Source organism: Bison bison, unplaced genomic scaffold (genome assembly GCF_000754665.1).
Source record: "Bison bison bison isolate TAMUID 2011002044 unplaced genomic scaffold, Bison_UMD1.0 scf7180017864464, whole genome shotgun sequence".
Lineage (NCBI taxonomy): Eukaryota > Metazoa > Chordata > Mammalia > Artiodactyla > Bovidae > Bison > Bison bison.
Genome location: NW_011495025.1, coordinates 5,256,610 through 5,271,800, shown reverse-complemented (window position 1 = coordinate 5,271,800; position 15,191 = coordinate 5,256,610).

Here is a 15,191-nt window from a genome sequence, read left to right as displayed (position 1 = left end):
ATTTTAAAACTGAACAAAAACATGTTAAGATATAAAAAGCCTTAGCACTTATGATGTTAGGGTCAATTTTTAGCCCATATGTTTAAAGGTTCTATCTGTGTCTAGAACTGAGAGTTCCAAAGGCAATGAATTACCATATTGCTTTGCAAACTGCTGTATTTTAAGACCTACTTAGATTAAATTTAATTGTGGTAATCTTTTAATTTCATTGTTTATTCTATGGTAAGTAGTATATAACTTTTTACTTTAATGGAATTTTTTCCATATGTGTTTTATAAGCAATGACAATCCATGTGTAAAAAGTAATATCCGCAAGTGGATGATAGTTAAATTTTACATGCAACAGCAATGCTGTAGGTGAAGAGAGAAATCTTCGATGGCCCCTGTCCTTGAAGGCACCAGGACATTACTGCTAGATACCACTTTTAGGAACTGTAAAGTGTCAAAATCGCCAAACAATTCACAATATTTTTTTCTAACTGAATATGCATGCTGAGAAATACTTTTAGAGAAGCAATATTTTAAGTCCACAAGTGCTTTCTGAATTATACTCTAAAGGATACACCTCACAGTACACTCTGATTTTTTTCAATAGCTCATTATCATTATTTTATTATTACATTTCTGACTTATTAAAACATGTAGATGCATCAAAAAGTATTACATAATGAAACTGATCATTGTATATTAATACATACCCAGTTAAGCCAGTTAGTGATTTCCTGAGTGAAATACCTTTATTACTTGATTCCCAAACAAGTGCTATTTTATTTCAGGAAAAATCATCCTGTTTCATTAACGTTAACAGTATGAGGTAATCACATTATAGGATTATTATACAAGCCTTCATGTAGATTAAACTATTTTTAAATTATTAATATTTTTGTCCATAAAACAGTTTTATGTCAGCTAGAAATATATAAAGGCCAGCTTATAAAAATGTGTTCATTATACATGATAGCTGGTCTGAATATCACTTGAGGTTTGGGGTCTTTCATTTTTCTATATCTGATAGCAAATATAGTCTGAAAACATAAATTTAAATCTTAAAGTAATTGGACCAGATATGGAAGAAGGGAGAAAGGCTATTATTAGGTGAGAAAATTAGGAATACTATGATCATCATGGGCAGATTTAGCATTTTTAAAGATTTTTTTTTAATATGTACCATTTTTCAAGTGTTTATTGAATTTGTTACAATATTACTTCTGTTTTAAGCTTTGGGTTTTTGGCCTCAAGACACGTGGATTCTTAGCTACCTGACCAGGGATTGAACCTGCAACCCCTGTACTGGAAGGTGAAGTCTTAACCACTGGACTCTCAGGGAGGCCCTCACATTTTTAGATACGTAGTTTTAGAGTAGATTGCCAGTGTGCAAAATGGTTTTCATTAGTATGGATAAATCTAAGGCATTATAAAGTTGATATGAAATTGGACACTTTAAAAGTAGTTCTAATAACTCCTTTAAGTTTCAGTCTAGGAAATAGCACTATTAAATTAGTGTGATTCTGAATCCAGATATATTTTGAGAAAAATTCTTACCTTGATATCCAGAAAACTTTGTGACTTCATTGTCCACAATTCTATTAGCTGGAAGGTCACAGGATATATCCATTGTATATTTTAGGACATTCAGTTTTTTTTCTGTAGGGTAAATAGGTAAAAATTATATTGTATGGTAATTACATTTAGGTTCTAAAGAAAAGAATCTGCAGGGAAATCTATGTAATATATAATTTGTCCAGATTGCTTTTCATTTGAGGAAAGAAGTTTTAAAATATCCCCAAAGCAGTTTACTTATCAATTCAAAGTCCTTCAAAAAAAGAACTTGGAAAACTGTGGTATGTTGGGTAGAAAGAAAAGCTTTTTGGAGGGAATAATTTTAAAAATACTTAAATAGCTGTTTATTTGGTGCAGTTAAGATTAAACTTGTTAATTTTAACATTGCTGTTACATCTGAAATAAACATCTGAATAAACTTACATCGAAAATAAAAGTTAAATTCCAGCTAATAGAATTGTTTTACCTCAATGATATTTTTTATATTTCAAAATAACCAACTCAACATCCTATTAATAGTTGTATGAAACCTGCTTATATATGCCTTCCCTGTCTTTGTGATAGGTGTAACACCTTGAAGCCCATGCACATGAGGTCTACACTGTTTTCTAAGTGCAGAAGCCTTCCTTAGGGTGGTTAATTCAGTAGGAACATTTCTAAATGAGATAACAAGACTGGTCCTGACTTTCAGAAGCATAGAGACATTTTTGGTCTGACCTCATATCCCATTATAGCTGAGTTTGGAAGCACTGGGTTAGGAGGTCATGAGAAAGATCAACAAACCAAAACATAAGAGAACCTAAGAAAAACTCCCCAAATCGAAAAAAAGACACAACATCTTTAATAAAAAAAACTTAGTGTAGAGCTATCAGTCAATTCATAGCTCAAAGACTCAACCTGGTGGTTAATAGTTTAATATCCAGTAATCTACAGTTACTTAGGGATCTTGCTTCATCTTCAAATAATATTATCAAAGTTACTTTCTGCCAGAAATCATGCTAATTGCTTCACAGATGTTGTGTTTTTTAATGCAATAAAACTGTAAGAAACTACAAATATTATCCTCATCTTACAGGAATGAAAATGAAGCTTAGAGAGTTTAAACAACTTGCCTAACGCTGCATCACTAACAAACAAGTGAGCCAAGATTTAGACTTAGATCTAACTCCAATGATATTTCTATTCATTATCTAATCAGAGGCTTGATAGAATCCCTGACTGGGCATCTTTCCCGTCTCCCTGCTGTTAGGTAGCATATGGGCCTTCCTGCTGGTTAAGCACTGGGTCATCTCTTCATCTGAGGTCAGTTTGCAGTATAATCCTTTCTTCTTTCAGGCCCTAGGGATTTGATCTGCTTACTTTTCTTTTTTCCCCAGCTGTCACTACTGATTCACCCTCTTGTGATTCATCTCATACTAGAATTCTGGAATAGAATAAAGATTGCTTTTTTTTTCCTTTCTGTTACTTCTGATTTTTTCAAAAAGATTCAAATTTTTCATTAGAATCCCACTAGCAACTTCAAGTTGTAATGTAATGATATTAACAACTGTTTCTGTGATGCACTTGTAAAAGGTTACTTTTGCTACTGCTGTTAAATTTACTTTTCATAATTATTTTCACATATGGTCTTAGGCACTAAAAAGGCAGTACATAGAATTTTAGTTTGACTCAATTGCAATTTCTTAACCTTTGCTCTTTCTGCAGGCTTACAACTGCCCTGATTTATCTTGCTATAGCTTATACTTGAAAGATAAAAGCATTATTGAAGATTATATTATGAAAATTTACATTTTAAGAAATAAACTAAAGATGAGAGATCTGAATATGTGGAATTTCAGAAAAAGCACTTCTTTTAGCCAACTTTGCCTTTTTTGAGACTAATATTTATTGAGTACTTAATGTTCTAAATGCTTCTTATATAAAAGTCATGATGATGATTATCTACAGTTTTCTGATGGAGAAATTGAAGCATAGAATCTGTTCAAGAATACTAATAAGTGATGAGCCTATACCTAAACCCAGGTCTGTATAAACAAATGCATAGATTCTCAAAAATGTAGTATATAAATACAAATCTTGAATATTATGTAAAGAACAGATTTCATTTTCTGTATTTCTTATCCTGCAATTCCTTTTAATCTTAAATGGCTTTCACGCTTGCAGCATCACTTGATGCTTTTGAAAAGTGGATCTCATTTTACTTTAAAAAATTTTACAGTTAAATAATAGATGAAATGCTTTGTAAATGTGAATTTTTTAAAATTGAGCCATTGTGAGTCTAGTTGATTAGCTAATTCTTTTGAGATCCTTGGCTTAAATTAATACAATCTCTGAATATACGCCATTTTTTAAAAATGTTCACATGCCATTTGTCTTTTGGATTCCTTGATAAATATAAATACATTACACAGATATGATACAACTTCAGATATATCATCAATTTTACAGTCCTCTCATAAACTTTACCAGTTGAAACCTTCTTACTGCTGTTGAGTGTTTTTTGTATGTATTTAACCCAAGAATACTGAATTAATTAATAATTTTTATAGATTTGTGTTTTTTTCTGTTGTCTCTTTTTGAAGTAAAGAGCAAAAATGCCCCTTCCCGACCCCAAACCAAAACTTCTGAACTCAATACTTGTGTTTAATAGACAGCTCTATATAAAAATGTTTAGTAAACTATGCATAGTTATTTTGAAAGAATGGTTCTATAATTTCAGGAAAAAGTTTTTTTAATCAGAGATTAAAATGAAGATTATTGGCCAACAATAGTATATTCATTTTACAGTAAAAATATATACTGCATAAAATGGGTCTCAGTTGTTCAGTCGTTAAGTCGTGTCCCACTCTTTGTCACTCCACAGCCTGTAGCCCACCAGGCTCCTCTGTCTATGGGATTTTCCAGGCAAGAATATTGGAGTAGGTTGTCATTTCCTTCTCCAAGGGACTGTCTCGACCCAATCCATGTCTCCTGCATTGACTGGCAGATTCCTTACCACTAAGGCACGAGGGAAGCCCCAGATGGCTATCTACTCATAGTCATAAATTTCCTTGAAAAACTACTATGAGCTCATGACATAGATGACATTGGTCTGACAGGGTTATCTTTTATCCTGTTAGATTCTTTAAGAATTAAAAAAAAAATCTTTAAAAAATTGAACAGAAAATATCATGAGTGAATGGGAAACATTTTGAAAGTTATTAATAACAGCTAAAAATCAAAGATGTTACTCAACTGGAAAGACCATTTTGGGAGAAGATTATCTTATCAATATTTATTCTCACATGATATATTTCCCCTTTATATCTACAGTGAGTTCAAGTTTAAAAAACTGACTCTCAGAGGGAGGAAATCAATAGAACTTTGTCTGTAGCATTTTTAAAAGACTCAAAGTTATACTATAGATTATCTTTGTAGAAATGCTTACATATTTTCAAATATCCAGAGCTGTGCTGGCCACATTTCAAGTTCATAATTGCAGAAGGAAATTTCTGCCACCACTGCAGAAAGTTCTACTGGATAACACTGCTGCAGAGGGTCATAAATAGTAGTAACATTTTAATTTTTAGATGGCTTATTAATATATTGATACATCCAGATATTTGGTAACATTAAAAAGTAATTAAGAGTTATTTTTCCTAATATAGAGAAGACTAAATTTAGAGATGACAAAAACTTAAGTATTCATTTATCAAAATTTTAATAAAATTCATTAATATGCTAGGCCCTAGTTAGGCAAAGGTGAAAAAAGTGTGATTTTTTTTTTAACCTTAAATGATTGTAGTCTTGTGGATAAGTTGGACAAGTATCTGATCACTATACAATGTGAGTTTTGCTATAATCATAAAAAGAAGATATTAGCTCTGTCTGGAGGAATTGAGGAAGACCTCAAATAAAAGTTGATAGTTGAGCTATTACATTTAAAAGCTATTTTTAAAGGATGTGCAAAATATGAAATAAAAGGCTTAATCTCTTCTGATGTTTGTATAAGTAAATTTGGGAATGACTCTGAGGCAACCCAACACTCTATAGCCACCCCCTTGGGAATCTATGTTCACGGAATACTATTCTAGAGCCATAAACTGGATTTTAGGGATGTAACTTGGCTTGTGTTGTTGTTGTTTAGTTGCTAAGTTATGTCCAGCTGTTTGCCACGCCATGGACTGTAGCCCGCCATGCTCCAGTATCCATAGTATTTCCCAGGCGAAAATACTGGCTGCTGTTGCTAAGTCATGTCAGACTCTGTGCGACCGCATAGACGGCAGCCCACCAGACTCCCCTGTCCCTGGGATTCTCCAGGCAAGAACACTGGAGTGGGTTGCCATTGCCTTCTCCAGTGCACGAAACTGAAAAGTGAAAGTGAAGTCGCTCAGTTGTGTCTGACTCTTCACGACCTCATGGACTGCAGCCTACCAGGCTCCTCTGTCCATGGGATTTCCCAGGCAAGAGTACTGGAGTGGGGTGCCATTGCCTTCTCCAGTGGATCTTTGCAATGCAGGAATCTAACCCGCATCTGCTACATTGCAGGTGGATTCTTTACCACTGCACTGCCAAGGAAGCCTGGCTTGGCCTAGTGTATAGTTTTTTGGAGGAAATGCTAAGCTAACAACTAGCACTACTATCACTCACAGGATGATGGACATGAAGTGATTAAATAGTAAAGCCTACACATTTCCAAGCTCCTGCTGCCAGGCCATGATGAATGGTATAACACATACAGAGAAGGTCCACGGCTGCAGAGTGGGTGGCTCCATTCTCAGTGTGACTCTTCTAGGCTTTTAAGTGGCCCTCCCAACACTACTGCTTGAGAGAATGTGGATAACACCCCAGAGAATGTGAACCAGGGGAGAATAAAAGAGTAGTGGGCTAAGGCTGAGAGCACTGAGCATCACTGTCTCTGATGACCTTCCAGCAGGGACACCGCAGGACTGGAACATGGGGACATGGGAATCCTGGGGTGGATTGAGGGGTCCAGACAGAATCAGAACACAGATTATCCTTGAGCTATGCTGGTTAAGCATAGTCATCAGCTCCTTCAGTGAGAAAGATTGGGAGTTAATGAGCCACCACAGTATATTTATGTAAATATGTGTATGTCTTTGTATCAGTCAAGGTTCAGTCAGAGAAGCAGAACCATTAGGAAATACATCTGTGACAATCAGTCATTTGTGATAGGGATTGGATTTTATGCAATGGTGGGAGTTGGTAAAACAGTCTCTGTAAAGCTATCATTCTTGTTGCTGGAGTTTCAAGTCCATGGGGCAGGTCATCAGGAGGAGAAGATGGATGGTAAGTGGGGGAGAGAGAGAACAAGCTTGACCCATGAGCAAGAGCTGGAGTTCAGGAGAGACTGAAACCTGTGTTTCATGTCTGAGGTTGAGGATATGGGAGTCTTGCAGAAGCCAGGAGCCTTCATCGTGCAGCTATTATAAAAACACTCCAGGCCTAGGAGCTGGAAGTAATGAAGCTGCTGCTGCTTCTAAGTCACTTCAGTTGTGTCCGACTCTGTGCGACCCCATAGACGGCAGCCTACCAGGCCCCGCCGTCCCTGGGATTCTCCAGGCAAGAACACTGGAGTGGGTTGCCATTGCCTTCTCCAATGCATGAAAGTGAAAAGTGAAAGTGAAGTCACTTAGTCGTGTCTGACTCCTAGTGACCCCATGGACTGCAGCCTACCAGGCTCCTCCGTCCATGGGATTTTCCAGGCAAGAGTACTGGAGTGGGGTGCCATTGCCTTCTCCAGAAGCAATGAAGAGGGTCCTGGAAAAAATGGAGCAGCTGCTTTCCACCAACAAGGTAAAAAAGCTGATAAATGACAATGTGTGTGAGTTATAAAAATGTCTGCGGCTTCACCTCCATCCTTCAAATCTCACACAAGAATCTCCTGAAGGCTGAATCAGAGACACAGAGGAAAGAGAGTTCTAGGAAACAGAGTTTAGCCCAGCCAGGTTGGCATATTGCAAAAGCAGCAGTCTCCTTAGGAAATGGCGTTTTGGTCATAGGCAACATCTTTGATTAACTTCATGGAACCGTGTGTTAAAACAACCAAAAACTGTCTTAGAGACAGTATTTATAGAGATACACTAAATGGAATAGATTCTAACTATTCTACTTGAGTCTAGTGTTTCAAGTGGGAAAAGATCAAATATCACTTCATCTTGGTGAGGAAAGGCCTTTGTAATGTTAACCTTCATAGCCACACAGACTTGGCTACCTCCTTCTTGAGGGTTAAAATGACAAATTATATGTAGACTTCTTCATAAGTATGCAAAAACTAATTAAACAGAAGAAACTGACTAGATAAAATTCTTAGGTATTGACTGACAGTACCCTTGGGAATCTACCCTGTACATGAAAATGAGTATGAACCACATAAATGTATCTCACTAAACCCAATCTAAATGTATCCCTTGCTCAGCTTCTGCTTAACAGGATCTCAAAATGCCTAGGCACTCTAAAAGCAATGAACATGAGCAGAAGTAGAGATTCAAAGAGATAGTGATCTTAACTGATTGTGGTTTAAATTTCTCACTTTATAAATTTTATAAAACTATAGAAACATGTAAAATCACTGCCAAGTCTCCTTGGAACCATGAAAGTAAGACAGCCATCCTTCTGTGTCTGAGGGGGACAAATGATAGGACCCCTGCCAGATGCCAAAATCCACAGACGCTCAAGTTCCTTATATAAAATGGTGTAGCATTTGCATATAGCCTGCACACATCCTCCTGTATACTTTAAATCATCTCCAGATTACTTATAATACCTAATGAAATATAAGTAACATGTAAATACTTGTGAATAGAATGCAAATACTATATAATTAGTTGGCAGAGCATGGCAAATTCAAGTTGCGCTTTTTGGAACTTTTTGAAAAGATTTTTCTCCTGAATATTTTCAATCTGCTCTGAGTTCAGTCTACAGACGCAGACCTTGCAGATATAGAGGAGAGTGGCTGTACACAGAAGGTTAAGCTGCTTTAGGTGTCTGGTCAATCTGCCTCTGGATCATGGTCTATTATAATTAACTGTGAAGTCCCTTAGATCATCACACACTTCTTAGCACTTGTTTGTCTCTTATTAAAAGTGTGTTGAAGGCAAAATCAAGAGGAGAGAGAAAGAAAAATGAAGAGGGAGGAGGGAGAGAGGAGCAAAGAAACAGAGAAAAGTAAGGAGGGAAGAAAAAAGGAAGGAAGGAAGGTAGCAGAGAACGAGAAAGGGAGGAATGGAGGAAGGAAAGAGGGAGGCAAAGGAGAGAAATGTACAAGGTCATTGAATCAATTAAAGACAAGTCTTGGATCAGAATCCAGGTAGTCAGTTTCTTAAGAAATCAAATAAAACCTAGCATCTATTTTGTAGACCTATAGGTAAAGAATCCACCTGTAATGCAGGAGAAGCGGGAGACGCAGGTTCGATTCCTGGGTCGGGAAGATCCCCAGAATGAGGAAATGGCATCCAAGTCTAGTATTCCTGCCTGAAAAATCCTATGGACAGAGGAACCTGGCTGGCTACAGTCCAAAGGGTCACAAAGAATCAGACACAACTGAGTACACACACATGCATGCATAAAAGTATTAGAAATATCCTACATCATATAAATGTTGATTAGAGCATGATGTAGAAAAATAATATTTATGAGCAAAAAAATAATGCTTTGTTCTTTAAATATACCTTATTCAAAGAAGACTTCTATAGACTTGTAGGTTCTTAATGAAATTTGTTTTTGGAAGTTTTGATGTCTAATATTTCCTTATTTAGTGATCAAATATTAACTATATTAAGAGTCAGGAATGATTAATTTGGGGTCTCTGTATCCAAAATGGCTCATAGCTTGAACCCAAGTGGTCTGTCAACTTAGGAAAAAATAACAATATTTTTGTAATAATTTTTAACTATAGTTTAGCATTTCCTTCAAGTATGAATACAAGCAACAAACCATAATAGCATTAGCATGTGACACACATTTTCAAATCACATTACATGTTGTCAGTATCTCAAATATATTTACACTATTTACTTATTTGAGATCAAAGAAGTTATTAGACTGGCCACTAGATTTACTTAATATATTAATGAAGAAGTATACATGCTGGTTTATGGTACATTTGTCATTTAAAATTTCCTTGTTACTATGATCTTCCTGACCCAGGGATCAAACCTGGGTCTTCGGTATTGCTGGCAGGTTCTTTACCGTCTGAGCCACCAGGGAAGCCCTATTAATGAAGAAGTATACATGCTAGTTTATTACACATTTTCATTTTAATCTTTTGGTAACTGTATTTAGAGTTTCTAACTCTATTATTTTATTTCATAATTTAAAAACATTATTCTAAAAAGAGATCCATAGGTTCCTGAAGAGTCCCATGAGCACAAAAAGGATTAAGAAGCCCCTCCTTTTAAAAGGACAATATGTCTCCATTGCAGTATTTTTTTTTTTTCGGTTAGTATTCTAGAGATGAGAATGGGAAGTAATGGTGCTTACAGGCACAGTACACACGGGGGCAGCACAGCACAGTTCAGTTTCCTCAAATCAAATTCCCTCACGCTCGGCCACAACTGGAGACTAAGTTCAACTAGAAGATAATTAGAATGTATTAATAATACATTAAGAAGAGCTTTTGATACTTTTCAGCCATGTAATGTATATTCGTATACTCTTTTCTGTGAGATATATAGCACACAGAAAAAAGTTTCTCAGTTTGAGAAACAGTAAGAAATGAAGTTAAATTATTCTCAGAACTTTCTCTAAATATGTTTCCTAACAAAAAAACCAACCCAAACTCAAAGAACCAAAATACACACTACCCTTATGAAGAAAGACTTTTTTCTTATAGGCACCATGGTCTCATTTACAAAAATATGATCTATGTGCTCAAAAGGTAATTGGTGAATTACGTAAAACTTTTTCCACTAACACACATGATGTGTAATCACATACCCTCTCTAATGTAAACTTATGAATTTTTAAAGTGAAAAAAAGGAGCAGAGAGGTAGAGACAGTGAAATGCTCTTTGCTGGAGTAGGTGGCAAAATGGCTATAATGCCTCATTCTTCCCATGATACCTCAAGTGTTTTTCTGTTGTCTGTCCCCAGGACTGGAGATGGGCTTACTGCCGCACCTCAGGGAAGAACATGTCTGGGGAAACCTGCTGGGAGGATGTGAGAGACATGGAAAATGAGACCTGGAAAGATGAGTTGTTCCAGCCAGATGCAGCCCAGAAAGACACGCCAGCCAATAGGTAATCTACTCCCAGGCAGACAAGAGAGGCCAGTTGAGGCCAGGAGAATCACACGGGCTAAGTCTGTGAGCTGTGCCTGATTGCAGCTGTATGAACAAGACACACTTATTATTTGTAGCCACTGAGTTTTGGGATAGTGTTTTAGGCAGCATTGTTTGCAAAATAGGTAAGTGTTGCAAACTATTCTTCATTACTAACTAGACACAAGCTCATGACCAACCCAGAGGACATCTCTTAACAAAAGGTAGAAACTGTGAAATACCTAGCATTCTATTGCATCAGACATTTTGACTTGTGTGACTTTTACCAAGAGTTTCTAGCCATTTAGCAAATTAGTTTTGACTTTAGGTATAGAAAGTGGGGGTAAACGAAGAAATTGAGTGTGGACATAGGGAGGAATAATTATATATGAGTGTTTGTGTGCCCCTCGAATCCATATGTTGACACTCTAACCCCAGTGTGTCTGTCTTGGAGATAAGGCCTCTCAGGAACCAATTAAGGTTAAATGAGGTCATAAGGGTGGTGCTCTCATAGGACTGTATAAGGAGAAATATCAGGGATCAATCACTTTCTCTCTTGACCCAGTGTGCACGCAAAGAAGAGGTCATGGGAAAACACACAAGACCAGCTGCTGACAAGACAAGAGAAAACGCTTCAGAATGAAACCTACCCTGCTGACACCATGATCTTAGACTTCCAGCCTGCAGAACTGTGAGAAGTAAATGTCTATTGTTTAAGCCACCAAGTCTGCAGTATTTTGTTCTGGTAGCTGAGCTAACTAATAGAGAGTGGGAAGGCAAAATAGAGAGAAAATAATGATAAGCAAGAACACTGGAGTGGGTTGCCATTTCCTTCTCCAATGCATGAAAGTGAAAAGTGAAAGTGAAGCCGCTCAATCATGTCTGACTCTTAGTGACCCCATGGACTGCAGCCCACCAGGCTCCTCCATCCATGGGATTTTCCAGGCAAGAGTACTGGAATGGGGTGACATTGCCTTCTCTGAATAATTATTGTTTCCCAGCATTAGGACTTAACATGTAGATTTTATTTAGTCTCCCACAGCAGCCCAATGGGGTGGATACTAGTATCCTCATTTTATTCACAGACCAGAAAAGTAACACAAAGAAAAACTAAGTAACATGACCGGTTCTCACAGCTAATAAGTGGTCAAGCTGGAACTGGAATCAAGATGTCTGTCTCTAGAAGCTGTGCTCTTAGCCGTTATCATTCTTTATACTGCTAGGAAGGCATAAGCAGTGGCAAGTGAAGGCAGGGAAAGAAAGGCAAGAGAAAGTGGTTTATAGGATAAGCTCAGTGATAGAGGTCGGAAACTCTTGTCTCCCAGGCTTTTCCTGACTGAGAGTTTACCCCTGAGAGATACAGCTCAAGGCTGGGTGTCCATGGAGGCCCAGCTCGGAGTGAGACCTTGTTTATGGAGATGCACACAGGACTTTTAATTATGTTCTCCATTCTCTTCTTCCATTGTTTTCATAGACTAAATTGCTAAATTTTTTTAGGACTCCTTGGCCCTTACCCCCAAAAGCTGCCCTTGGGTTGAAACAGGATCATGTCAGTCTTGCTAGACTTGATGATAAATGCTGTGTGGTCTGGTACATGACACAGTGCCACATACAGCACGCTGTTTTGTGGAAGGTATGAATAGGCATGTTTACTGTAATAAAACAAAATTCTATGCACACATGTAGGCATGATTAAGAAGGTCTTTAAATGCATTTATCTAGCATTGCTCCATGTTGAATACATATAGATTGAATTTACAAATCACTCATGTTAATTCTACCTAAAAGTTAGAAGATTAAATTGCTGATGATTATGTCTCCCATATTTAATTGGTTACATAGAGCATGTAAAAACAACAACAACAACAATTTCCCAGGCTTCCTCTTAGCCAGACAGATAAAGAATTGTTCCTGTATTCATGTAAGTAAGAAGGTATTCTAAAATTCTGTAGCACTCTGACAGACAAGCTGGAGAAGCTAGGCTCACTGAGAAAATTAGTCCCCATCCCCCCAGTGACCCTCAGTCCCAGAGCATATAGAAGGGAAACAAGTCAATTCCCATACTCACTGTGATGCGTGAGGAGGTTCTGAGCATTGAAAGCCACTGTGCCTGCTTGAGGGTCTCTATTCTGGGGAAAGAGTAGATACTGTTTGTGAGATTGCAGGGTGACTTGATAATATGGCAAAGTTTCAGTGGATTAGCAGCACTAATATAAGTCAAGGGCAAGAGCAAGGTGGGGACAGTGTGCAAAGTGGGAAGACCAGGAACTGCCTGTGGAAGAGAACAGATGCTCCTAGTTACATTAGCCTTGGAAGCTTCAGCAGCCAGCGAAATGAGAACACAGAACATCCCAAGGTGAGGCTGGATGAACTGCAGCTTAGAGAAGATGAATAATGCACAGATTAGATGGGTCTCCTCAGCCCCATTTCACGACATTGAGTAAGCTTCTTCCTCTTACTTGGGAGAATGAGGGAAAGGGAAAACATGTAAGAGGGCTGCTGTCCAGAAATGAAATTTGGAGTTTAAATAGACCAACTGAATTCCCAAGAGAGCAGGACTTACGCTTGAACATTGCTTTTAATTAGCTTCTGTCAATAAGCCTCATTTCTTGCATACCTTCAACACATCGAAACCTCGTGAAATAAGGAATATGTGAGCAAAGTGAACTCAGCTATGGAGATTTATGCCTTTGTGAGTTGTGGCTATAAAAATAAAGCTGTTATATGTCCAAAACATATAGCAAGAATCGAGTCTGCTACATGTTATCAGTTCTGATATCCACCTTCAGTTCAGTTCAGTTCAGTGGCTCAGTCGTGTCCAACCCTTTGCGACCCCATGAATTGTAGCACGCCAGGCCTCCTTGTCCATCACCAACTCCTGGAGTTCACCCAAACTCACGTCCATCGAGTCGGTGATGCCATCCAGCCATCTCATCCTCTCTCGTCCCCTTCTCCTAAAGCCCTCAATCCCTCCCAGCATCAGAGTCTTTTCCAATGAGTCAACTCTTCACACGAGGTGCCCAAAGTATTGGAGTTTCAGCTTTAGCATCAGTCCTTCCAAAGAACACCCAGGACTGATCTCCTTTATGACTGGATTGGTTGGATCTCCTTGCAGTCCAAGGGACTCTCAAGAGTCTTCTCCAACACCACAGTTCAAAAGCATCAATTCTTCGGCGCTCAGCTTTCTTCACAGTCCAACTCTCACATCCATACATGACCACTGGAAAAACCGTAGCCTTGACTAGACGAAACTTTGTTGGCAAAGTAATGTCTCTGTTTTTCAATATGCTATCTAGGTTGGTCATAACTTTCCTTCCAAAGAGTGAGCGTCTTTTAATTTCATGGCTGCAGTCACCATCTGCAGTGATTTTGGAGCCCCCCAAAATAAAGTCTGACACTGTTTCCACTGTTTCCCCATCTATTTCCCATGAAGTGATGGGACCAGATGCCATGATCTTAGTTTTCTGAATGTTGAGCTTTAAGCCAACTTTTTCACTCTCCTCTTTCACTTCCACCTTACACAATATCAATAGAGATTCTGATTATAGGAAAAGGAATGTGAGAATTGTTGTCTGCACATCTAATTTGCCATTTTGAAAAGGTACTTATACACTTACATTATAGACATCAAAAAGTATTTTTCTAAAATGTAGTGAAAAAGTGAAAGTGTTAGTCACTCAGTCATATCCGACTCTTTGTGACCCCATGGACTATAGCCTACCAGGCTCCTCTGTCCATGTAGCTCCTCTGGCCAGGCTCCAGGCAACAGTACTGGAGTGGGTGGCTATTTCTTTCCCCAAGGGATCTTTCCGACCCAGGAATTGAATTCAGGTCTTCAGCATTGCAGGTGGATTCTTTACTGTCTGAGCCACGAAGGAATCCCAAAATGCAGTGAGGTGAGGTGAAAGTTGCTCAGTCATGTCCGATTCTTTGTGACCCCCATGTACTATACAGTCCATAAAATTCTTCAGGCCAGAACACTGGAGTGGGTAGTCTTTTCCCTTCTCCAGAGGATCTTCCCAACCCAGGGATTGAACCCAGGTCTCCCACATTGCAGGCAGATTCTTTACCAGCTGAGCCATAAGGGAAGCCCAAAATGCAATGGGAAATATTAAATATTTAATACAAGTGTACTAGGTATCCATTGCTACATAACAAAGCACTCAAAACTAATTGGGTTACTGTAAGTGAGACAGCAAAAGAGACACTCATGTATAGAACAGTCTTTTGGACTCTGTGGAAGAGGGAGAGGGTGGGATGATTTGGGAGAATGGCATTGAAACATGTATAATATCATGTATGAAACGAGTCGCCAGTCCAGGTCGATGCACGATACTGGATGCTTGGGGCTGGTGCACTGGGACGACCCAGAG